Genomic DNA, 24,525 nt, shown 5'->3' on the forward strand with positions numbered 1-24,525 from the left:
CCTCTCATTAGGAAGGCAAACAATGAAGAGGAGGAGGAGGAGGGTGAGGATGAGGAGGGAGAAATCAGACACCAGAGCCATGAAACCAACTGACCCCATCCAGTACCCATCACCCCCTGAAACACAGAGGTGTGTGTGTGAAGGGAATTACTCAGATGTGTGTATGGTGTTGGTGGTGAGGGGGGGGTTAACTTCCAATCCTTTTAGGATTATGCCCCCCCTCTCCTCTCCACTCTCTCTGGCTCTGTTCTTCACTCTTTCACTCTGCTGCCCCTCGGGCAATCACGTTAAAACTTGCATGGCCAGCGCTCATTCAGATATCTCTAACAATGCGTAGCAGCGGTAACCATGTGAGCACTGGCAAAGCTCACAGGAATGCACAGATTCAGGTCTCCGTCACCCTCCCAGTACACAGACCCGGAACATATCAAAGACGATAAAACATTTCCCAGATGCCCGGGAGGAAAATGGCAGTTTTTAAAGGACAATTAGGAAAGAAGCTTTTGGTAAAAAACACAGTCACGTGGTTGAAGTCACATGAATTCAGTCAGTTTCATGCCCTGTTCACACTGATATGATATTTTTCTAAACACATATATAGTTTTACACTATCCACACAATCTTCTTTGAGAAAAAAAATCTCGATAAACACTAGAGTGCAACAATGACTACAGACACTGCAGATGTAGACGTAGCAGATGCAGAGGCTTAAGTCATAAAGTTGAGCAGCAACAAAGTTACCTACTTTGAGTTAAATTAAAAATGACAGTTCAGGTCTTTCAGGTGTTTCCTTTTCACCATAACACCGGTACACTTGTACGTCTCTCATATGTGTGTATGCTGACCCTGTCTACAGCAGGTCATACACAGACTTATGCACCTGTTACCTGTGTTTGATGTTTCAGGTGCATGTTCATTATACGATAAGCAGCAACAAATTCAAGTTTGACACCGTTATTTTTTAGTCTCTTTTTTCCTACAAGTGAGGTTTTTAGCTGTAATTACATCGTAGAACATGGCTTATGCGTGAATAAGAGGTCCAAAAGTAGATTAGTGTGGGCAGTGAATTAATATGTTGAAAAATGTCTGCATTCTAATTTGAAAGATAGTGTTTGGATGTAATGTTAACATTTTCATATATTTAGAGACATATATTTAAATAAGGTCAGGAAACAAGTAGTATCATATCATATCATAGGTGAAAGGTAACTTAATACTTAGTTTCTGCTACTTGACTTGTGCTCTTCTAAACATCGCACTTTTTACTCCACTATATTTGTCTTACTTAACTTATTAGTTATGTATTAAATGAACATTATATATATATATATATATATATATATATATATATATATATATATATATATATATATATATATATATATATAACATAAATATTACTGTAACATAAATTTTAAAAGCTACCAAAATAAAACACATTGTCAAACATAATAGTCATCTGGTGTCTTACAAAAAGCAGTGTGTCCTATATTTCAGTCAACTCTAAAATTCAATTAGTTCATTAAAAGAAGATGACAGACAGGTCTATGTCATGCCAGAGGAACAATATTTACTCACTCATATTTTGCTCATTGCTTTTTAACAGTTGAGGTGTTTAACAATCCTTAAATCTTCCAGAATCTCCAACAATAAGGTAGTCTGAAACCCAGAGCAGCATCCTGTCACATAATGTTAAATTCACCCCGGACAAACATGCAGAAAGAATTGATTTATTCTAACCAGACAGAAACGATCGGATTAAGTGTTTACATGGTTATTAGGCGCTAATATTTTCCTATTGAACGGATAATCAAAGGTTTAAACCACCCGTCTGTATCACGTTGAAAATTTCTCCTGATTGGACCAGCCTCCTCTGATGTTTGATGTTTTGACACACAAATGAAAAGAAACATGATTTTTTTTTCTCATTAATTTCCTTCTATACTTTTTCTTATTCCTCTGTAAAGTCCCCAGGGATAGTACTATTCACAAGATGCCATACATCATCAAATGATTGAAGTCTTACTAAGTATTAATTTATGTTAATATTTAATTCACAAGTGGACTGGAAACTTTTTACAACTAATGAGTAAAACATTTCCATCATGCAACCACCAAATAATCAGCTATTTTGTATGGAATAATGTCACTGAAAAAAAAAACAAAAAAAAAAACAATACCAGATGACAATAACCATGAGATCAATGGACGGATGAGAAATGTAAAAGGTTTTATTTAAATCATGAGGATAATCTAAATGCTTTATAGAAGTTTACAAAGTGCAGCTATTAACCCTCTGGTATCCAGGTGGGCATGTTATGCACACCAAAGTGAGTAAAAAATGTGCATTGACACATTTTAGAACATTTGACCAAGCACAAAAAACAATAATACACATTAACCAATATTTCGGTTAATCATTGACATATGCCAGGCTGCAAAAATATATTTTCCAAATTTTATGTAGTATGTAGTTTTTGTGTAGTATACTGAACTTTTTTTTTTGTTTGTTTGTTTTTTTGTTTTGTTTTTTTTTTTTTTGGGGGGGGGGGGGGGTTTGCATTACATACATGGCACTTAAAGGGTTAAAAATTATGAGAATTTGGTATTTTTGTTTACAGCTCTCGTTGATGAAATATGACATTTTTTTAAAAAGTTCAACAACAACAACAACAACAACAAATCACATATTTAACCCCCTACCTGTCTGAAAGTGTGGATGTATGGCTGTGATTTCTATTTTGTGTAACTTTTGCTGCTGCTGTCTTGGCCAGAACACTCTTGAAAAGGAGATTTTTAATCTCAATGAGCTTTTTTCCTGGTTAAATTAAGGTTAAATTAAAGAAATAAACAAACTAGAAAAGCAGTCGGAGAGCGCAGACCTCTGCCAAGGCAGACTGCAGATTAGTTCCTTGTGCTAGTATCAACATTTCCTGAAAATTTCACCCAAATCCTTCCATAACTTTTTGAGTTATCTTACCAACAGACAGATAAAAAAACAACCCCCCCACACACACACAATCACCACCAAAATGTAATCATTTGTTCCTTGTGCCAGTATCAACATTTCCTGAAAATTTCCTGAAAATCCATCCATAACTTTTTGAGTTATCTTGCTAACTAACAAACAAACAAACAAACAAACAAACAAACAAACAAACAGACAAATCCCGATGAAATCATAAGCTCTTTGGTGGAGGTAAAAATACTGGTTATTAGACCAGATTTGCATCATGGGGTAGATATTTTACAACCTGAGAACACAAACAAGTCTTATGACCTCTTCAAAGGCATGAATGCCAAATGTGACACTACAACACCTTCAAGCACCACAGGTTTAATCAAAAGTATATGAGAATCATCATCAAAACATATTAAAGCCTATTATTTTTATTTACTTTCATTGTTTTGTTTTGGGTTTTTTTGTGAAACAAGCCTGTTTTTCATTTTACAGTTGTGAACTTTGTAGCTTGGATTTCGATACATGCTCTATGAATAAAGATTATCATTAAATGGAAAAAAAGAAAAGTTCAAAACAAATTGTATGGAAAATGTTTTGACATTACTTTGGCACGGCACAGGTTATCCGCCCTCAGTGGATATGAAGGGCTGGTCTGGGCCTGATACCAGAGAGTTAAATAATCTAATAACCTGTTCTGGAAACTTTGAAACTGCTTAGAATCACTTTAAGAAATGGCAACTTCTTGAATTTTCTGCATTTATCAGCTGTTTTTACACAGCATGTCTACAGAATAACACAGCTTCCTGGAGTGAAGCAGGGATAACAGAGTTTTACAGCTTGACCTGAAGATGGAATCTCAACCATGAAAATAAACTTCAACATAATGAAAAGTTTATGATGCCAACATGTTTTTTCAGTAACTTAAACTTTTGAAATGAAAACCACTTTTAAGATTTTTGAGGCATAAAAGCCAACTGCAAAAATGAAACATTAGTCTATAAATGACAATCACAAAGTTAAAATCACCTGTGATAAGTTTTCAACTTGTCATTTGGTGACATGTTCAATTCTAGTACAAAATCGGATCTGACTACTGAATTCAATGTAACAGGGCTGTAAAGGTGAGTAGATAAGGTTCTGAGTCAGGTGTGATGACATTGAAAAACTTCTGTGGTCCCATTTAGACACAGCATGAAAGATTCAAAATTAATTACCTGAGCCAAGGTTATGTTTTCATCTGGGTTCGTTTGACTGTTTGTTTGTCTGTTAGCAAGAGAACTCAAAAAGTTAGGGACAGATTTGGATGATTTTTTCAGGAAATGTTGATACTGGCACAAGGAACAAATGATTATTAGATATTTAATTCTTAAGTAAGTTTCAGAATTGTCGAAACAAGTCCTTTTGTTGCGTTGTTTTTTTTTATTATATATTTTTAACCCAATTTAACTATAATGGTGTCTCCAGATACAAATTTGATTTTCAAGACAAGAAAAGCACTCGAAGAGCGCAGACCTCCGCCAAGACAGATCTGCCGCCCCCCCCAATCCATAACTTTTTGAGTTATCTTCCTAACAAACAAACACGCAAACACACGAAGCAAAGTGATCACAATACCTCCTGGTGGAGGTAAAAATGTTCATGTGATTATAAGGAGTGAAAACAAGCGAGAAAAAGTTTAAAACCTAAAGAAAAAATAAAGAAACCACATTAAACCATTGAATAGCAAGATAACTCAAAAAGTTATGGACGGATTCAGATGAAATTTCCTGGAAATGTTGATCCTGGCACAAGGAGCAAATGATTACATTTTGGTGGTGATCGTGTGTGTGTGTGTGTGTGGGTGGATGGGTGGGGGGCTGATCTGCCTTGTCGGAGGTTTGCGCTCTCTGAGTGCTTTTCTAGTTAATTGATTCATTCATTTTCTGAACCAATTATTCTTTAAGAGGTTATTCTAAATTCACCACTTCCTTACATGTATGTTTTATGTCATAGACAAGAACGTGAAAATCTCTTAGACCTTATTTCATGCATTTAGCAAAGCCCTTCAGAAACCCACTGACTTTGAAACAAGGGAACCTGTTTGTGATCTGAGGTGGAGTCTTACTGTAGAGGTGAACGTACAGCTCCTGATCCGGATGCTGTTCTGAGCCTCAGAGGAGCAGAGGCCGGAGACGAGCGCCTCCTCACTGCATCACGGCGTGTAGGAGGGAGGGAATTGCCACCCGGCCTTATCTCCAGGTCCAGTCAACTAGAGGTGCTGAGAGTTTGCTCCATCATCAGAGTCGTCCATTTGATAGGATTCTGGCACTGCAGCTAATCAATCTGCAGCACAGAGCTGCCAGAAGACCTGTAACAAAGCTCAAAGAGCCTCACAAATGGCCTAGTCCTGGGGATAAGCCCCTGCACAGGATTACATATTGATTTTGAACGTCTAAAAAAGCTTATCATATAAAACCGCCGCAGACTACAAAAGTAGCGGAGTCTATGCATGAATCTCTTTTAGAGAGGAGCATCAACTTTCAAATACAGAGACCCTGAGCATGAACCAAAACAGAAATAAATGGTGGAGAAATCAATAGTGGGGATGAGGTACGGTGGCACATTGTTAACAGGGGAATCACAATTCGGCCTCGTTTCTCCATTATTGGGGGTGGGGTGGATGCCTGTTTGCTTTTTAGCGTTGTCTTGATTTATTTATTTTTATGCTTAAAGTTCTTTTCACACAGCCCTTTTTAATGGAAATTCAATGGTTTAATGTGGTTTCTTTTTTTTTTTTCAGCTTTTAAACTTTTTCTCACTTGGTTTCACTCCTTATATTCACATGGACAACATTTTCTTGAAGATCAAATGTGTATCTGGAGACACCATTATGGTTAAATTGGGTTGAAAATATTAAAAAAATAAAGCAACAAAAGGACTTGTTTCAACAATTCTAAAGCCAGTCAACTTACTTAAGAATTAAATATCTAAACTAGAAAAGCACTTGGTGAGTGCAGACTTCCGCCAAGGCAGATGAGTTTTGCATCACAGTGAACAATTTCGAAGTGTCATCCACCATAAACAAACCATGTGTTTACAAACAGAGCCGGGAGGTAACACGGGCATCTTCGGAATTTTGTCATGACGTGTACTGTGGGAAATGGAGGTTCGCGTAGCTGCCTGGCAGCGGCAGCGGCAGTACAACCATATGATATTATATGGTTGCAACAAACACGACACAAAAACGGCTGAAACGCGGAAACGGCTGGAGGAATATGCATAGAGGGAAGGGAGCTCCTGCCATTTACAGATCGTGTCTGTAGCAGCTGCCGCTGCCAGGCAGCTGCGCAAACCTCCGTTTCCCACAGTGCACATCACGACAACATTCTGAAAATGCACAAGTTATCTCCCGGCTCTGTTTGTAAACACATGGTTTGTTTATGGTGGATGGCACTTTGAAATCGTTCACTGTGATGCAAGAGATTCAGGTGAGTAATCACAAAAAAACTTACAGATGAGGGATACTGAGGATATGACTGAGGTTTTACAAATTTGATGAAAAATTGGTCATGAAAGTCTCCCACAGCTTTAAATATAAAGCACAGATAAACCTTCATATATAAAGGCATGTAAAATCACTGGCCAATGTAGTAGCCACACTAAAAATGAAACCTATACAGCATAATACATAAATCCACATCAACACATAAAAATACCTATACAAACCCCATGGCCTCTAAAAAAAACCACCACATACCTCATCTGCCACATTCTATATGATGGCCTTGGCTGTGAATGTGTCTAATTTTAGATGTTCTAGAAGATTACTCCATGCCAAAGGTGCATTGTTGGAATTACCTAATTCTACCTCTGATTAATAACACAAAACAAAAAGAAGATGCAGGAGGTTTTGGTAGATAAAACCAACTGATCACAGCCGCATTTAAGAGGAGCTCACTCAAAATAAAGGCTCCTATTTTAGAGCATCTCCACTCTCTGAAAGTGCTCACTTCACTTAAATCAAAGATGTTCTCCTGGGAAGACACATCGTTCTCTCATTCACTGTTTTTAATTTACAAGCTCTTGGTAGCACTTTTGTGAGAGGTGGATCTTTAGCGGAGAACCATCTTTGAATTTAATTATGAAACAGAGCTTTGCCTCCTCCTCAGTATCTGCAGCTGTTGTTTACATCAAACTCTCTTCAGAACATACATCCAGTAATAGAATGTTACTTAACCAGATTGTTTCAAAATTAGGTCTAGATAAGCTTTTTCTTATATCTGCAGGATACAGAATAGAATAGAATAGAATAGAATAGAATAGAATAGAATAGAATAGAATAGAATAGGGATGTTAAGTAAAAAAGATAGTATGTGGTTGTGGTGGCTCTGTACGGTGGCAGACAAGGGCCAAACACATTGCAACGGCCCAATGCATTTCATATAGAGAAAACAGCTGCAAGTACAGAAACGATGCAAATTCACAAACTCAAACATAAGTCTAAACAAGGTACAAAAAGAGGAATGTGGTGCAAATGAAAAAAAGTGCTGCAAGACACAAAAACAAATGTATAATCATCAAATGCTTTGCAAATAGAGAAACGATACAAAGCACAAAACGATTCAAACCAAGAAAACGAAACGAACAACACTGCATAACCAGTCAGTACAACAGTACAATGTAATGTTTTCTCTAACTGAGACACACTGGGCCATTATAATGTGTTTGGCCCTTGTTGGCCACCGTAGCTATGTTCAAGTACCAAAGTTTGTTAACTTACACACACACACACACACACACACACACACACAGGTGTGTTTTTGTGTTTTCCTTTTGTCTTTTGTATTTTACTCCCTTCCCCTTCCCCGCCTTCAATCCTTTTCTAACGTTATCCAAGTTATTTTTTGCCTAAACCAAACCATACGCATGAAAACGTCCAGATGTCATTATCAGTAGCCCATGTGTGTAAAAAAAATATATACCTAATGCGTGCATCGATTAATTTAGCTGATTCTACTGAAAATGCTCTATAGAGCAGGGGTGTCAAACTTATTTTAGATTAGGGGCCACATTCAGCCCGTTATGATTAAAAGTGGGTTGGACCAGTAAAATAATAACAGTGAGAAAAGTTAAATTGCTTTATGAAAATGCTTACATCTGCAAAGTTTCCTTAAAAGTATTAATAGCATATTCACTGCCCTGTGATGAACTGGCGACTTGTCCAGGGTGTACCCCGACTTCACCCCTATGTAGCTGGGATAGGCTCCAAGCGACCCCCATGACCCTATTGAGGATAAAGCGGGTTCAGAAAATGAATGAATGAATGAATATTCACTCCTGTTCTATAAACAGTAGGCATCAGGTGATTCAATTTAAGACTGTCCACCGTCTCCATGACTCCAAAGTCAGGCTGAACCACATTTATCCCTCAGTCTCCCCAGTGTGTAACAAGTGTAAATTGTTGGAAAGGATCTTGTCTCATTCCTTTTGGTTCTGTTCCTCACTGACAGGTTTCTGGTCTAAAATATTTGACTGGTTCTCCAGGGCCTATAAAAGGCGTCTTCAGCCTGAACCTGGACTTACTGTTTTTGGCTGTTCTCAGACTGTCAGGAATATTGACCCTTTGCGCCGACGTCATAGTTATCACATGACTAGGGGTGCAGCGCCATGGTGGACCGCAAAAGCAACACAACAAACAAACAAATGAGTGAAGGATTATGTCTACCAGCAGTGAAAATAAAGTTTTGGAGTTGTCCTGTGAAGTGACTAACCTTACTGGATGGCAGAAAGAACACTACCTGGAGAAGCTAGCGATAGCAGGGCTAGCTACTGACCCATACCTTCTCCCTCCTGATGTGTTTACAGATCTAGCAAAATCCTCCAGTCTACTGGAGTTTAAAGCACACGATCTGTACCATTCTGTTCTAAATGGAGTGTCCCCACACACAGGTGGTGATCTAAAAGCATACAAAAGTCTAGATGATACCAGTTCTTAGTCTCAGGTTAGATTACCGAGTCGCGGTACTGCGCTCACGGCAGAGAAATGTATCTCACAATGGTAAAGGAAAGATACAGCTAACGTTAGCTAGCTAGCTGCGTATGTTTTTAACATGTTTCCCCCAGCATGCCATCAAAACTCAAATAGACTGTGACCAAAAGCAGCTCTAATTAACTAACATTGTGTAATAATTAGGGCTGAGCAAGTTAACGCATTATTACTGCGTTAACATATTCATTAAATAACGCCGACAATTTTTTTTATCTCACGTTAATGTCGTTTTATTATAACTCATATTCTTCTGCCCCTGCTTGTGTGCGTGTAGTGATTAGCTCGGCAGATAGACAACAGGTTTCCCAAGAAAAGCCGGACGCTGACAACTTCTCTCCAAATATTTTACTTGAGACTCACTGTAAAACTGCAACATACATATAAAATATGTTTCAGTTATGTTCATTGCCTTAGTACATTTACATGGCATTATACATTTAAATGAATGGGAAAAAGATCACTAGCTCGATGCTAACTTGAATGGGAAAATCCATAGACATGCTAATGATTAGCATTTACAGATTAACTGAAGATTTACAACGTCTTTTTATCCAGCAACAAAGGTTCACATCAGAGATATTTAATACTATTCATTCTTACAACAACTGAACATAAAATACTCACACGCAAACGTTTTTCGGGCCATACAGAGTGAAAGAAACGTGTCTGTTAGTTCCTTCTTATGTCCAAACTGGCTACGGGAACACCGCAAGTGCAAAACATACGTTAGTGCAACTTATTCCGACCACTAGAGGGCCCCCTTTGCTTGCTTTTAACAACTGAACATCACATATTATTGGGCTTATTAGTATTAATACTTATTAGTGGGCTTAAGACTCCTTTCAGTCACTCACAACCAGAAATAAACTGGTGTGGACATAAACATGGAGAATAGTACAGGTCTTTTCCATGGACATTTTCATTTTAAATGTCTTCAGATGGTGGGGTTGAGAAGGACACACTTGTTTGTACGCACTGCAATGTGGAATTATTTTTTATCACCGGAATACTTCAAGTCTGAAATATCCCTTGATGCCAGCAAACACCCCCCCCCCCAATATAACTATGCGATTAATCGTGATTAATCGCAGAAATCCACGCGATTAATTACAATTAAAAATTTTAATCGCTGCCCAGCACTAGTAATAATGTTAGTGGCTGTCATATGTAGCCTACAGTATTAGCTCTGTTATTGAAGTGTCTGCCTTTCTACTATCTACACACAGTAATATGTACAGTTCCACCACTAGAACATATGGCACAGCATAATGACAATAACAGTATTTCATAGAACATAGTGAAGCTGGTAAAACAAAAAAACAAAAAAAAAAGCCAGCCACTACAACAGAGCTAATATTGAAGGCTACTTATGACAGCCACTGGAACATAGTGGCTCATAGTAGATAACCCAGTCTAGCCATCTAGCTAGGGTTTGGTGGAGCTAATGTGCTATGGCCACAAACAGAGCCAGCTCTATCTGTAATATCAGGTCCATCAGATCCAGGCTCTGTCTGGAACCAGCTGAAACCATGGGTGTCTGTGAAGAAGGATGGAACTGTTGTGTGCGACCACTGTACGTGTAAAGCAGGGATAAAAACGAACAAAAACGAGAACGTTCGGATCAAATTCGATATTAGCCAGTTTGCCGTCCAGTGTGCAGTCCGGCACTTCCACCGTCCGTCATGGCGCTTGTTTGCGGCGCAAACAGAGTGTGATGTAACGTGCAAAGGGTCAATACCTGCGTCCACTGGAACTTGGAATGATAATCGCTAAGAGGCTGATATTAAAAGAATGGAAGTCTCCAAATCCTCCTCCTTTTTAAATGTGGGTCAGTGATGTTATTGATACAGATGGAAAAGCTCAGGTCTTTGTGGATATGTTCTGTAAACACTTTTTCAAGTGCTTGGACTCCGTTTCTTGCATATTTGGAGGAAGTTAGATTGGGTTAAGGTTTATATCTGTATACCTGTGACTGTCCTCTGCCTCTGCTCCTTTAAGTAAGGACTGGCTAGTTAATTAATTAACTAGTTATTAATCAGAGCCTTCGTTTTTGTGTTTTAACATAACTGAAAAGACTAAAAAAAAAAAAAGAATAAAAAAAAAATGAATTGCATGAAAGTCCTGAAATGTCCTAAGAAAAATAAGTTCAATTTTAACAATATTATACCTCAGCTTATCATTTAGACATGTGCATTAGAGGTTACAGATCACAGTGGATCTACAAATACATTTAGTAACAGGCAGAATATTGTTAAAAATGCACCTTTTCCTCTTAGGATATTTCAGGTTTATACTTGTTCAGGTTATTCATATTTTTGTGAAAGGATAGTTTTCTTGCCATTTTACCCTTTTACACTAAAACAAAGAGAAAAATTGGGGTTGTCATTATTTATAGGTTATTATAATAGTACTTTTCTGGTCTGACCAACTTGAAATTGAATTGGTTTGTATGTGGAACCTGAACTAAAATGTTTTGACACCCTTGATTGTAATATCTTCAGGGTAATTTTTGCATTTCACAAATTGAACTCAGGGGCCACATTGGACCCTTTGGCGGGCCAGTTTCAGAATACAGGCTGTATGTTTGACACCTGTGCTATAAAGGAACAGCTTGACTCTGTGACTATAGATTCCATCACTTTTACACATCAGACTGACACAAAACCTCTATCAGGAGACATTTGAGGGCATGTCTTCCTCAAAAAGACACAAAATGTTACACAGCCTCCAAGCAAACAGCAGCAAGGAAACAAAAACCCACATGTCCTTGATACAAGAGACAGCGGCAAATACAGGCGCTTTCCTTCCATCAATAATCCACACTTAATAATCAGGAGATTAACTGATATCAGGTGTGCAGATGACTAGAGGCTGAAAACAACTAAGGATGATGGGAAGGGAGAGGGAGGAGGGTGGACAGCGAGTCCCCTAAGCAAAGTGCGGCCGTCCTCTTCCCTCCAAACATAAAACTAATTAGAATTGATTTATTATGGATCAGGTACCTTATCAGGTGAGAGAGGGAATTACCATGGTGAGCCAAAAGGCTGCGGCAGGTCGCTGCTGAATGGTAAAATCAATCTGAGTTGACTGCGTCGCATCCCAAAGAGAGCGCTGCAGAAAACCTGCCTCCTCAACAATGCACCGTGTAATAATATAATCTTTTTTTCATGTAAATTTCATTGACCAGGTGCTAATTTAGCTCCAGCTGTAGTTGTTACAGAGGCGTCAAGTGTGCTCGGTGTCAAGTGAAATTTGCTCTGACAAGAACCTGCGCTTTAATAAACAGAAGAAACTTTGCATCAGTGAGTGGAACGCCTGCAGAGCTCTTCTTTTTTTTCTCTTCTACTTCTTCTTCTTCTTCTTCAGCCTCTTGTCGGCGGTGGCTGGCGTCAGTTCAGCTGCTCGTCGAAACCTCTCCAGCTCCGACTCCTTTTCTCTCCCTGGGCAACTTTGAAAACTTCATCAATATGTTAATGACTTAATCTTTAAACACTTAAAGAAACCATTAATAAACATTGATTTGAACACTTGCCACCAGTGACTCACATTAATCCAGTGCAAATAGCTGATACACAAACTGCAATGTGGGGCAATTTGTGGGGGATTACCGATAGAAAATGGACGGACGAGACATTGATCACATTTTCGGTGACAGAGATGAAACGAGGCTGAGTCAACCTGTCGAATTCAACAAACCTTTGAAAAGCCCAGTATATTAGCTGGTTTCATTCTTTCTCAGGCCACCCACAGTCAGCAGATACACACAGTATGGTTTAATGGTCCTTCAACCTGCACAGAAAACAGCAATTAAATTCTATTTCACACCAACATATCTGTCCCAAAGGTAGAGACAACAGAAGAAAGGTGGTTTTATTTACATTTAAGAGGCTAGAAGAGCTACTGTTACTCAAGCAGCTTTAATGAAAAGATGAGCACTTAGTTTATAGAAAGGTTCAAAGAAACTGTCTTTCCTTTTTAGTGTTTTTCTTCCCCAGCATTTAAAAAATATATATTAATAGATGTATTGCAGACAGAAAAGAATAAAAAGACAGAGAGGAGGACCAGGGTTGGATTGGAAGCAGGATTAAAGCTTTACCAGGTGAGGTAGTGAATCAAGCATAATCAACTGATAATACCAAATATTTATTACCTCCGCCAAGTGTAACGACAGAGGTTATGTTTTCATCGGGGTTTGTCTGTCTGTCTGTTTGTTTGTCTGTTAGCTAGATAACTCAAAAATTTATGGACGGATTTGGATGAAATTTTCAGGAAATGTTGATACTGGCACAAGGAACAAATGATTATTAAATTTTGGTGGTGGTTGGGGGGGGTGTCTGCGCTCTGTGAGTGCTTTTCTAGTTGTTATTGTCATTTTCAGATGCATTTAGAAAACCTTTCAACTCAATTATCCGTATCATTATGAAGCCAAGGAAATTGACACATTCTTTATTTCTCCAGGACTGTAAACCTTCCCCTAACCCTCTATAAGATGACAAAAATAAGAAATTACAAATGAGAAAATGTTCTTCTTGTTGATAGTTCTTTCTGGGACTGAAGTATGCTTCAACAGAGTGCAGCGGCTCATTGATAAACAAGAATATTTAGCGTCGTAACAACAGCAAATTTCTGACTACAAAGAAAACAAAACAGGACAAAAATACACTATGATGTCACACATTGGCACAATATTTTTTTGTGTAATTGCTCATGGATAAAGTCAGTGGCGGCTAGTGAAATTATGTTTTGGTGGGGAGCACTGTCCAAGTCACTTTTCAGCTGCATTATATTACACATATCAGACTAGGATACACCAAAGCACATGCACCACTATTTTAAAATATGAATTTAAATTCAAATAAAAATACACAGTATGTGTTTTCTGTCATTTATTTTTTTATATGTAAATTTCACCCGTCTATCCTTCATACATGCACATTTTTCTATGACCCTACTGTTAAAATCAGGCATGTCCCTGACAAGTGTCTTTTCCACTGATGATATGACCAGAGGTGAAGATAGTGTGAGTAGGGCTGCACGATATTGGAAAAAAGTTATGTTTCAACCTTTTTTAACCCTGAGATATGAAAAAATGCTCAGGAGTATATAGTAGCTGTGTGGTGTAAATGGTCAAACTAATTAGGTGTGTTACCTCTTGTTGTGGCAACAGGTGCAAGACACTATCAACACAGAACACGTGTTTAAATATCATTCTTCTTGTAGCCGAAATAATTCCAGATAACTGACGTTGCTTATTTTTTGGTGCCAAGTCTTCGTTTACAGTGATTTTCTCTGGTTTGATGCCCATTTTTCATTATTGTTACCAGTGACTCACTCAAAACTGATAAAGAATGATTGTGATTGGTGTGCAGTGTGTGTCAGGTACCCTTGAAATTAGATGAGAACACGTTGAGTTCATTTTCCTCCTACATTGCAGGATCTGTGACGTGACTATTGCGCACACATACATCGTGATGATGATGCTCAAACGATATATTGTGCAGCTCTAAGTGTGAGTAGATCACACGGCATCAAAAAAAATAGAAATTCAACATAAGGATAATAACCAGTGTTGTGTAAGTTACTTCCAAACTGCAATACATAACAGAATATTTGTTACTGTTATTTAAAAAGTAATTCCTGACCTTACAGTATTACTGTCTCAGAATTGTAATGCGTTATATGACTCCTGTATTACTTTTGAGTTACACACAGACTCTCGTCATAAAAGGGGCATGCATAGTAAAAACACCCCCCCCACACACACACACACACACACACACACACACACACACACACACACACGCACGCATACACACTTCACCTCCCTAGTGGCTGCTAATATGAAAGGCCCTTGTTATAGCTGGTGTTTGTTTTGTCTGGTATGGGCTTTTTATTCAAAGTGATATTAACTCTGGTCCACATGCAGATATAGCAGATGGTGCACCTTCATAGTGGACAGTATAGACTCTGTTTAGGTCTACTGATTTAGACGTTGAATAACTTTTGATCCACTGATCTCATTATTGCAGTTAAATAATACAACTAATATGCAGTTTTTCATCTTTTCATGGTCATCAGATATGACCCATTTGTACGTTCAGAGGCTCCATGGTGAACGTGGAAACACTGTCATCTTCTACAATATTGATTCACCAGTAAAACCCATGGAGTTGGACCAGTGACAGTGGTTGAGACATTTCTTTGCATTCAGTCAATGACATATTTTGCTGAATCACTTTTTCTTCAGTTTTATCTGTTTTTACTGTGAATTTTTATGAACATCTACATTGTAAGTGAATTAAACAAGGAAAAATATCACTTTTTTTCTTTTACCAAAAAAAGCAAAGTGCTGAGGATAATTTTATAAAATTGGTGTTAAATCACTTAAAAAAAAAAAAAAAATATATATATATATATATATATATATATATATATATATATATATATATATATAAAAGGAATACCTCCAAATACTTGTAGCGCTTTAAGGTTAAAGTAACCACAGTTTTTACAGTCGTAAGCAAATCGCATCAAAGCGTCCAAGTATTGTGTATTTTTTATAATCTTGTTGCTTACTTTTAATGCAGATACTATCAAGGATCTGCTTGGGCAGAAATGTACAAGTAGAGGCTGGAATATGACACTGAGTAAATAAAGAAGAATTTCTTTTATAACTCACTGAATGTTAACAACAGAACATCAGTCAAATTAAAAAGAATCAAGTAAAAACAATGACAACACAATACCATGATTACGGATTAAATTAGACCTCACATGAGGTTCAACAGGGAGTTGTCTGAGGCCAGCAAGAGATTTTATTAAAGTTACTACAGAGAATTTAGCAAAAGAGCAGACCAAACAACTTTCACCTAAATTTACCCACCATAGGAACATTTGTGAATTCTTGGTCCAAAGCCTTCCAGTCCAACATAAACTTTAATTTCCAATTATAGTACAGTGGTCTTTTCTTCTAGGTATGGTTTGATACTTATATTTGAAATAATATAGTTAACTTCTTTATTTTGTGGCCAGTAGAAACAGAACCATTACAGCTAGACAAGTTTAGCAAGGCAGGTTTATTTACATAGCACATTTCATGTACAAGACAATTTTAAGTGCTTTACATAAAATGTAAAAACATTACAGCGGGGGGGGTGGGGGGGGGGGGGGGTGGGGAGGGTCCAGTCAAAAAGAATAAACAAAGCAAAACCCCAGATAAAACAGAGAAACAGATAAAACTGATAAAATAGATAAACAGATAAAAACTTTAAGTTTAAAAGAAACAGTGCAGATCTGAACTTCTGAATACAAACTCTTTTCAAATCCAGCTGAGAACAGGTGGGTCTTATATAGAGCTAATATAGAGCTAATACAGAGCCATGAGCGTTTATTTATCCAAAGACATTATTCAAGGGGAGGGGGAGCCGTCTATTCATGTGCTCAGCCCATTTTTACAGGTACCCCACTTACCCCACTGGTCAAATACTGTGTAGATGTACAGGATTGGTTGTTTTTTGTTTTTTTTTTCTCAAGGCTTATTTAAATGCAGCTATATTTTTTGAAGACACCGGTGAGGGTATCAAGCCAAAACCTCTCAATCCAGCTTTAATAAAACTTGTCTATATTACAAGTGCTACAGAAGTTTTTGAGCTGGCAATACAATCTTGCACAATGTTATCTCGTATTTCCATCATATTGTTCAGGCCTAGTGCATAATGTATCTCCACCTTACTCCTAACTAAGTGTCAATGAAATTAAAAGCTACATACATGATCATTTTGCTACTGGCGTTCATGCGCATGTAGGGCTGTTATATCTAGTTATTTTAATGCCAGAACATGGATAAAAGGCCTTCTTCCTAACTGCCGGAGACGCCTCTGACAGACTAAACTGCTTGTAATCTAAATGGGATTAAATAAACTTCTACAACAGTTTATTAAACATATTTTGATCATTCCTTAAATGCTTCAGATGTATTGTGGTTTGTGAAAATCTTGTTGCAACAAAGAGCCTTTAGGACGTGTCAGAGCTCGGTGAAGACAGAACAGGATGAAAACAAAGGCTGGAGTTTTTATGGATTGAAGCAGAAACGGGCAGCTGGCCAAGAGATTTAGGCCGTTTCGTCTCTGAGGCCAGTCAACTCGGCCTCTTGAACCGCGACCCCGAGAAACAAACCCAAAAGCCATCGGCGAAAACAAGGCGCTGAATTTGTGGAGGCTCAGGATTTGTTCCCCAAAGGTCTTTGTGCTCGTCGGAGTGAACGAAGCCTCCGTAACCAAATAAGATTAAGATCACAATCTGAGCCAGCGTTACATTAAAAAGATAAGGCTAATGAGAGTGGCCCGCTCTCTCAACACTGTTACCTCTCATCGTCTGCTGATTAAAAACATTTTCTCAAAAGTCAGTGCATTTGTTTCTCTTCTTTTGTCATGCTCTATTTTTGTTATCAAGATTACAAATGATCTGGAAACACCTTTTGCACATATTAGCATTTATTTACATTCCTTCCAAAAGATATCGTAGGCTGTTTTTTTGCTTTTTGATAGAAAACAACCTCATAGCTACAAAGATGCAATGCTTTGAATATATTTGTCGTCATCCAGATTGTCCTTAAAGAGTCTTCTGTCACTGCTCCACTAAATATCTCAGGGATAACACCTTCGTACAAAGCTAAAATCTCACAGAAGCCCCACAGACATGGATTTAAAGCTCTCGTTGTGTTGTTATAGTACATTTTTCCTGTTTGCTTTAGATAACAAATCTTTAGTTGACCCCGAGGGTTAGGGGAGCATTACAAATTAATCCCAGTTTTAATAAGTCTGTCTTAAGCCTGGGATCTTTACGCGAAAAGAAAGAAAGAAAAGGGGGAGGGAGAGAAGAAAGGGATCGGAGAGGAAAAGAAATATATTAAACCCTGTGATCACAGGCAGCTTTTCTTGTTTGTTATCCCTCCGTTTTACCTTTAATCCAATACTTGCTAATCCAATTTGTCTTTTGGGCTCCGACCTTAAGTTCTCCTCATCTTACGGCTTTCTCTTAAATATGCCTGAGCCTCCAGAGTCACTGACCGCTACTCATTTTGCAGTCGAAGACCTGCTTGAGCAAATTCTGGGATGTATATATGATGAAAAAAAAAAAACCAAACAAACGAAAAAACTTGAAGGGGGATAAAAGAAGGAGGGGGAAAAAAGAAAGAAGAAAACTGGTGCATGTTGGCTGCTCATGTGACGTGAGTGTAAAAAGTAAAAGGTTGTTCAAGACAAGTTGTAGCTTTAGCCTGAATATGCATGAAGAGCCATAATCAGATCTTGGGCAGTCACCCACTGAAGGGGAATATTGGGGAACACAAAGGGATTGATTTAATTACTTGGAGTGGGCCTATGCTTTGGAGCCGCCTTGTTAGGAGGGAGTGAAAAGGCTGGCAGTATCCTTGTGCTATTTTTGCGAGGGGGTAAAGGAGAGGGGGGCAGTTGCAGATGGTGGGGGTACGGAGGTAGTCTAGCTTCTTAAGTCACCAAAACTAATCCCGAGTATAAAGCTCTCCTGACTGAAAGGGCCTGCATTGATTGCAAAATTTGGACATTCTCTTTTTAACGTCAATCTGGCCAACATTCATCCTGTTCAGTCACTTTACATCAGGGTGGAAATCATAACATGCAATCTGGCTTTTATTTAATGCATAAAGAGCTCATTGGTTGCCCTTTTCAGAGATATTTTCACATGGGGATCTTGCTAAAACTGAATAACTGTGACAAAATTAGGTTGTTTTTTTTTCAAGAGAGTCAACTCAATTTATGTCACATTTTATTCAAAATACGATAAATCTGAGTTTAAGAAATTATGGCACATTAGTTAACAAAGATTAGTAGACATGTTCAAGAAAAGAAAGGAGAAAATGCTTTTCTTTGCAACAAAAAAAAAATCATATATTTTGTCATTTATTCTCTATTAAGTACCATGTTGTGAAAGGAACTTTTAAATTTTTTAATTTTACAAATCCTGTGAAAACTGCAGAAATAAGATGATTTTGTTGAAAAGAGTCACATTTTAAATCTCAATAAAGATAAAATAAAAACATTTTTATATTATGAATTATTAAAAAAAAAACATGTAGGGACACTTACTTCACAGTTAATTGAACAAATTAAGAACAGAAGTGTTGAATTATTCAGTAAATTTCAGCTCTCTGCTTTCTTCTGTGGTGTTGATTTAAAACACTGAAAGAACTCATTCGATGTCCTTTTCATAGATATTTTCTCATGGGGATTTGGATGAAATGTGGAACAAAAGTAAGGAGAGGTTGGTTTGTTGGAGCAAAAAGCATTCACCTTAATGATTCTGTTTCTGTCTGGTGTTTTCTACTGAATATTGCACCATATTGTATTGTTTTGTGAAGGAAGTTAGTGCCCTACTAATCTATTTACCAAATAAAATAAATTTTATTGGAAGAAAGCTGAGGGTTTTCTTGACCCAGTTAAAATATTTTTTAAAGTATTTATGCAATATGAGTTCTTAAAACAAATAGTATCTAATATGTCTCTGCCACTGGGGGTCTCAACCAAACAAATATGAAATGACAATGAGATGTAGCAAGGGATCATGGGAGTCGTGACCCATGTACAATATATGTTTACAGATGAGATAATGTATTAAAGTTCATAAGATTTCTTAGAATTTGAACATTATTTCTCGCATTTGATATGATGTAATTCATGCCAAAAGTAAGAACAAACCAGAACACTGGCCATGTTGTGTTGAGATAATTGAATGTAGGAATGTTACATAATGTAGCATTAAATCTATTAAAAAAAACTTAATGCACAGTTAATCACACACACATTATTACAGGTGTGAGTACATATTTTCTTTACTCAAGGACCACTATCAACAAATTTCATCTCTGGGATCCCCTCTGAGGTGTTTGGCTTTGTCTGAACACGATGACAGATTCAATGGTCTTTAGAGGAAAACAAAGCTCTTGACATATCTTGAAGGGGGCGTAGATGTGAGCCTCCAAAGCAGAGCTCACCTGATCCCTGAGAGGTGTTTTCATCAAAAGCCTCCCTTTCTAACACATAGACTCAGACAATAAGGCCGGCAGAGTGGATTCTAGTGCCTTGTGCTCAACAGGCACCAGTGACAACGAAGCCCTTAATCATCTCATGACAAAAGCCAAAAGGCATCATCCTATTAAGCATTGTGCTTCGCCGCTAATATGAGCTGCTGCCCAGGAACCTTTCATGGGGCGCTGTGCTATTAAAGTGCTTCTGAACCAGCCAGCGGGAACCTAGGCACATTCACCTTTCATCTGGGAGCCTGTTGTTTGGCTGCTTTAGCCGAGGCCGGCTCAAGATGTTAGTGATCTCATTACAGCGGTTGTGAGAAACCAGCCTCCAAATTTGAGCATCTCCCTTCCCTTTTCTCTTCTCTCCTTCTAATCTCCGAACCTGCGATTCTTCCAGCAGCAAAGGCTTCGCCCTTGTGAAGCCATAAATTGATTATTACTTCAGGTTCGCAAATATGCCATTTTCCTGAAAACTTTACTCATCCACACCCCCTGCGGCACTCTCTTTCTTATCTTTTCTTTTCGGGGAGGTACACTGAATGGGCGGCCAGGTTGAAAAGCGAAGAGGCCCCCGGCGTCACAAAAAAACGTTCAGATTTCTCATTTAGTTGTCTTTATGCTGCTAGCGCCATGTGGTCCTTGAAGGTGTTGAAAACATGGGAAGCACCGGAGGGATCAGAGCAATCTCATTAGCATTCGCTCAGAATTGGAGTGGCCCGGCTGTATGGGCGAGTCCTCTGTCAGGCCCGAGACGGTCAGCTCTGCTGCTGCGCCCTACGTTCCTTTGTGCCATTGTGTTCTTTCAAGATTTTTTTTGTCGTGTCAGGCTGCTTTCTTAGGTGGGACCTTGCCAAAAGGATCATGGGAAAAGACAATATCATCGCTGTCGTGTACTGTGAGAGCAGACTGACAAGTTCACATCAACATAAAAGTGAAATTATACAATGACATCAGATGAAAGCCAGGGTTAGTATTGGCAACAGAGATGAGCATTAGCAATAAAAAATTATTTTGTTAGCAATTTTCAATTTTCACAAACAAAAAAACTAAATACAAACTACAACTAACAATGCATCAAGAACTAAAAAAAATCTAGCCATTAATTAAGTTCCAGGTATGGTGTGGGTTGATAATGGTTTATGGTTCCATAAGAATAAAACTACTTGGTATAACACAGGACCTTTAATAAACAACGCTGATGCTCTTTCATTGTACCATTTGCTGTTTCTACAAATCAACACTTTTCTCATTCCAAATGAAAAACTAACCCTAATCCTAAGAAAAATTAAAACTAAATGAAAACTTACCAAGTCTTGAATATTCAACATATAAAGTGAAAAACATGATGGTCTAAAATCATAACTCATATGAAGGGATATTTTACTGAGGAAAAATCTATAGGACTTGCAGTATTTCACCTGTAACAGAATTTAATACAAAGTTGGTTTGGTGATATACTCAGATAAATCGTTCTCTCATTCTGTCATGTAGTGGTAAATCATTTCTCCAATGTTAACGAGTGGTGCCAGGCACAACAAACCCTGCCCCGTACACGTATCTGGCCTATTATAATTAAATGGGAAGATTTTTTTAAAATCATAAAAAATTTTAACTTTGATCTGCCTTTCCCAAAATGTAATGAGATCACTGGCTATCAATAAACCCAATTTGGTATGAACCGTACTAATAGTTTTGCTGCTAAAGTGTTAACAAACAAACAAACAAACAAACAGAACCAAAAACAATATCCCTTGCCTCCCCTTCAGGGGGCAAAGGGGTAATAAGGGAAACACTTTTATGGGTCATATCTGCAGGCAAACCTCCTCAGAAAACAACAGTTCTGGTCAAATGTTTAAGGAAGTTTAACTATTGATATTTATGAGGTTATCTTGACTTAAATGCAAGTGAAACAAAGGAACAAGATAAAGAAACACTAGCCTGGTGACATAAAATGACAGTGTGTGCACTTTCAAAGGTTTTAGCGCTAATTACTGCCTTTTCCTGGTCCTAAGATGATTTTTGTGCCTCAACGTTGACATGAGATTTTATACGTTGAATATCATCCATGGTCTTTTGTGACTGCAAATTTATTTACATCACTGAGGTTAAAAGTTATTGTTAATCACCCTGTTGTAGTGTTTTGTCATAGGACAGTACAGAAGATGCAGATTCATTGGTTCCACCATAATTCAAGAGATAATCCTCACTTTCTAAACCAGATACACAATCATTTCTTAATTTTACTCAAGTGTTTTAGTTGCTTCACTGTTTATTTACTACTATCATTTCTGTCTTTGTCACTGATACTTTTGTTCCTTTTACAGAGCATGTACTGTTAAATCTAATGTGTAGTGCAAGTGAGCAGCACTATATTGAAATTTTTACAGTGTTTACATTGCACCAGACTCATGTTACTAAAGTGGGCTGACAATATGTGACTACAGGAACAGATTCTTTACAGATGTAAGTAGATGAAAACAGTAAAACGGTGTGATATTTGTTCGCTAAAAAGCTGGAGACTGTTTTTGCTGATCTTTTATTTTCCACAGATTAGAATTAAAACCAGTTATCACAGAAAGAAATAAAGCACTTTTTTTGAAGATCATTTCCTACATGTCGAAGAGGTTCGGCATAAAAAAAAAAAAACTGTTAGATTAAAAAAGGCATCATAAAAGATTTGTAAATATTCAGAGTGTCTTCTGAGTTCAATACATGTACATACAAGACTATGCTAATATTTTCATTTTTTACACTTCTGAAGTGCATTTTGTTGCCTTGTAAATGTAAATTATGCTGACTATAAAAGTAGTCTTTTCATTCTAACAACGTAACCATATTCTCACACATTCACATGTAACTTTTTATAGTGCCTGTTAATTTTTCCTATTTTTATCGTAAATACATGTCTCTGTTGCATGTATTCTGTTACTGCCTTCATTGCAGATCATTAAAAAATTATTACTCATGGACTGTAAAATATGCAGAATTAAACCAGTTTGCTTAAGTAGTCCCTTGGTTTAATTAATAAATGAATACTTAGTGTTATCTTTTGAAAGCTGTTGTGTAAAATGACCTGCTGATGGGTTTGTGTTGTCATTCCTCCAGGGCCTGTTGCGATGCACTTACCCACAGTGACACCACAGACCCACCCAGAAACACCACAACCTTCAATGTCACCTCTGCAGAAGCTGCTGACCGGCCGACACCACCATCCCTGCCTCTCCTGTGAGGAAGAATTACTTTTTGTTTAATTTCCAGACATCCTGATTTGCCCATTTTCAATATATAGTGTGGTTTGTTTCATGCATTTATAACTGAGTCTTTTCCCGTGTTTGTGTCGATGGATCCGGGGCTCTGCAGGCCGGCATTAAGTGGCTAACTGATGTAGTGAAATGTGTAATGGATGGCGGTCTCAGTGGAAGGATTTATCTGCTAAATCCCAGCAGTTGGCCCTGCAATCATGGACAATGACCCCAAAGAATGTCAACAGCTCCTTTCCACCAGAGCCGAGTTTATGTGTTTGTGTTGTGGGGACGGGGAGGTGCTGTATGTACGCTGCTGCTGCTGCCGTGATGAGATTGATACAAGGCCGACAAATCAGCCGCTCAAGGTTTTAGGTAAAAGATGCCGAGTCAAGTTAATTTAAACGACTACAAAATGCACCGCTGTTTAATGTTAATGTAATTCAACAAGAAAACCAAAGTGAAGAAAAAGCTTGAACATTCAGGGGCATTTTACAACTAAATATATTATAGGTTAATGATCTTTGTAGTGACATGCATGTAGATTTTCACACATTAGCTACATATAACCATAGAAAACACAGAAGGAGAGCAGAAACAATTAGCCGGTTGCAAAAATCTACCAAGTTTTTGTCTTTTTCATCCTACATTATAGTAAATTCTAAAAAAACAAACATTAAAAGTTCTAATCTTGGACTCTTGAGGACATTATAAATTAAAAAAAAAGATTTTTTGATGCTGTAGCCACATTTCTTTGCTGTTTAAAGCAATATTTCAGTCTAAATTTACAGTTTCATAAATTTGTTTGAGTAACTGCATGTTTTGTGTTCACTCAGTGTTTGTACACTGCAGTTTTTTGGAAATGATTGAATAAAGTCAAATCAGCAAATCATTCAATCGATTTTTTTGCTTCACTGTGACTTCTGCTCCTCAGCAAAGATTAAAGTCAGGGATCAGAGAGAGCATGAGCCAAGGACAGGAGAGTGAGCAAATCCAAAACACTTCAAAATTTGTCATTAGTGCGGCGCTACATTCTTTCATTACCGAGTTTATCAGAGCAACCAGCCATAAGGCGCAGGTTCATGCACCCTTGAGCACAAAGACTCAAGTTGTTCTACATTTACAGAATCATTTAACTTCTTTAATTATTCTTTAAATTACAATTGCAAATAAAGGCGCTGCCCGCGGTGGTTATGCATGGCCTGCAAAAAGAGCAACATTTTTAATG

At 37.8% G+C, this 24,525-nt stretch overlaps 1 long non-coding RNA gene across 1 annotated transcript in view; it reads left to right on the plus strand.

Annotated features, from left to right (window-relative positions):
* The window catches only part of LOC115427550 (uncharacterized), a 29,960-nt gene extending 5,656 nt beyond the window's left edge, over nt 1-24,304 (plus strand). The window contains exons 2-3 of the long non-coding RNA XR_003936504.1: nt 23,161-23,280; nt 23,416-24,304. This is a non-coding gene — a long non-coding RNA (uncharacterized LOC115427550). The remainder of the gene's footprint in view (nt 1-23,160; nt 23,281-23,415) is intronic.
* The last annotated feature ends 221 nt before the right edge of the window (nt 24,305-24,525 follow it).

This window comes from Sphaeramia orbicularis, chromosome 1, assembly GCF_902148855.1.
Source record: "Sphaeramia orbicularis chromosome 1, fSphaOr1.1, whole genome shotgun sequence".
Lineage (NCBI taxonomy): Eukaryota > Metazoa > Chordata > Actinopteri > Kurtiformes > Apogonidae > Sphaeramia > Sphaeramia orbicularis.